Source organism: Littorina saxatilis, linkage group LG11 (assembly GCF_037325665.1).
Source record: "Littorina saxatilis isolate snail1 linkage group LG11, US_GU_Lsax_2.0, whole genome shotgun sequence".
Classification (NCBI taxonomy): domain Eukaryota; kingdom Metazoa; phylum Mollusca; class Gastropoda; order Littorinimorpha; family Littorinidae; genus Littorina; species Littorina saxatilis.
Window position 1 is genome coordinate 3,312,512 of NC_090255.1, and position 2,704 is coordinate 3,315,215.

Below are 2,704 nucleotides of genomic sequence, written 5' to 3' on the forward strand. Positions count from 1 at the left end.
AGGTAGTGTGTTCCATTGGCTAGGTGCTTGGAAAGAAAATGAGCGTTGACCTGCTGTTTTGAGTTTGGTGTGGGGGATGTTGAGCTTGAGGGAGTCGGCAGATGATCTGAGTGCTCGTGAAGGGACAGAGAGAGAGAGAGAGAGAGAGAGAGAGAGAGAGAGAGAGAGAGAGAGAGAGAGAGAGAGAGAGAGTCGGAGAGATAGGCAGTTAAAAAGTTAAATGTATATTAAAAAGGGTAAAAACCATCACACGTCTCTCTCTCTCTCTCTCTCTCTCTCTCTCTCTCTCTCTCTCTCTCTCTCTCTCTCTCTCTCTCTCTCTCTCTCTCTCTCTCTCTCTCTCTCTCTCTCTCCCCCCAACGCTATCCGTATAACGCTTTTTAACATTATACAGCTGGTTTTCTTGAAAGGGCACAGAGTGCCTTAGATATAAAGTCGCTATTGACGACATTTGTCCAGGAAGACTGGGCCTCACGTTTGAAACGTGTTTTTACATTTAGTCAAGTTTTGACAAAAATTAATGTTTTAACATAGACGGAAAATCCAGTCGAGGGTCGTGGTGTGTGTGTGTGTGTGGGTGTGTGGGTGCGTGTGTGTGTGTGTGTGTGTGTGTGTGTGTGTGTGTGTGTGTGTGCAGAGCTATTCAGAAAAAAACTACTGGACCGATATTCATGAAATTTCACATGAGAGTTCGTGGGTATGATATCCCCAGATGTTTTTAATTTTTCGATAAATGTGTTTGATGACGTCATATCCGGCTTTTTTGTGAAAGTTGAGGCCGCACTGTCACGACCTCATTTTTCAATCAAATTATATGACATTATGCTTAGGCGATCTTCGACAAAGTCCGGAATATCGGATTGAATTTGAGCTTGACAGCGTAACAATTAGTTAATTAGTTTGGTAATTAAATTTGTCATTAAAATCGAATTTTCACTAACAACTTTAAACATTATTGCATCGTATTTCTTAATTTCTCCTGATGTCAAAAACATATACATATGTCATGTTTACTATCAAAATGTGCTCATAATTACAGAAAAAAGGTTTAAGTAAGTACTACGCGGAGACGAGTGTGACCCGTCTCGGTGTTTTGGTGTGATTAGTCGAGACTATCTTAATATAGTCTCGGCGATTACCGTTTTTACATTTAGTCAAGTTTTGACTAAATGTTTTAACATAGAGGGGGAATCGAGACGAGGGTCGTGGTGTATGTGTGTCTGTCTGTCTGTGTGTGTGTGTGTGTGTGTCTGTGTGTATGTGTAGAGCGATTCAGAGTAAACTACTGGACCGATCGTTATGAAATTTTACATGAGAGTTCTTGGGTATGATATCCCCAGACATTTTTTTCTTTTTTCGATAAATGTCTTTGATGACGTCATATCCGGCTTTTTGTAAAAGTTGAGGCGGCACTGTCACACCCTCATTTTTCAATCAAATTGATTGATATTTTTGTAAAGCAATCTTCCACGAAGGCCGGACTTCGGTATTGCATTTCAGCTTGGTGGCTTAAAAATTAATTGATGACTTTGGTCATTAAAAATCTGAAAATTGTAATTAAAATTATTTTTTTTATAAAACGATCCAAAATTACGTTTATTGTATTGTTCATCATTGTCTGATTCCAAAAACATATAAATATGTTATATTCGGATTAAAAACAAGCTCTGAAAATTAAAAAAATAAAATTATGATTAAAATAAATTTTCCGAAATCGATTTAAAAACAATTTCATCTTATTCCTTGTCCGTTCCTGATTCCAAATACATATAGATAAGATATGTTTGGATTAAAAATACGTTCAGAGAGTTAAAATGAATAGAGATATAGAAAAGCGTGCTATCCTCCTCAGCGCAACCGCTACAGCGCTTTTCTGGATTGTTAATGTCACTGCCTTTGCCACGAGCGGTGGACAGACGATGCTACGAGTGTACGGTCTTGCGGAAAAAATGCAATGCGTTCAGTTTCATTCTGTGAGTTCGACTGAGCTTGACTAAATGTTGTATTTTCGCCTTATGCGACTTGTTTGTTGTTACTCTGTTACTTTGATAACAGCTTGACTAAATGTTTTTATATCGCTTCACGCGACTTTTTTCTTCTTTCTGTAAGCCGGCCTTTGTGTTTCCGGTTTAAGTGCCTAACAGGAACAAAATATTGAATGTGTTATAAGCATGTGAAATGTGGAACACTTAATTGTTAACTCAATGGACTCTTATTTGACGGGAAATCCTTTTTGTGAATTTCGTCCTTGCGTGGTGTCTGTTTTGGATCATTGCCTATGCGCATGTAAATGGCAGATGTCCAACATTTGAACGGGACCTCGACCTTTACTTTTTGTGATGTATGGTACTTGGCTCAGTTCACGTTTCATCAGCACTTTATTTAGCACATGTTGGTAACATATATATCCATTTAACCCTTACCTTGATGCAATTCCTAATAAGTATAACAGTGTCACTGGTGAAGAAATAGAAATAGAAAGAACATAAAGGAATCGGGCATAGCTTCAACTTGTGTTTTATTTGGATAAGTTCTCTAAACAGCAGCACATTTCAGAAGTGTTCGACTTTTGAACACATTTCTTTCACACATTTTGAACACATTGTGACATAACAAAAAACCATTACATGAGCACATTATAGAGGGCCCCAAAGGGGGGGTATCATCACGATCACGGGAAGGGAAATTTTAGCTTTCACGATCA

General features: G+C 38.2%; 1 protein-coding gene across 1 annotated transcript in view; it reads right to left on the reverse strand.

Annotated features, from left to right (window-relative positions):
• Nucleotides 1-2,508: 2,508 nt before the first annotated feature.
• The window catches only part of LOC138979420 (cadherin-17-like), a 15,704-nt gene continuing 15,508 nt past the window's right edge, over nt 2,509-2,704 (reverse strand). Inside the window, exon 11 of the mRNA XM_070352143.1 lies at nt 2,509-2,704. This exon is cut by the window's right edge and continues 2,942 nt beyond it. The gene's annotated coding sequence lies outside the window, so the exon portion shown is untranslated.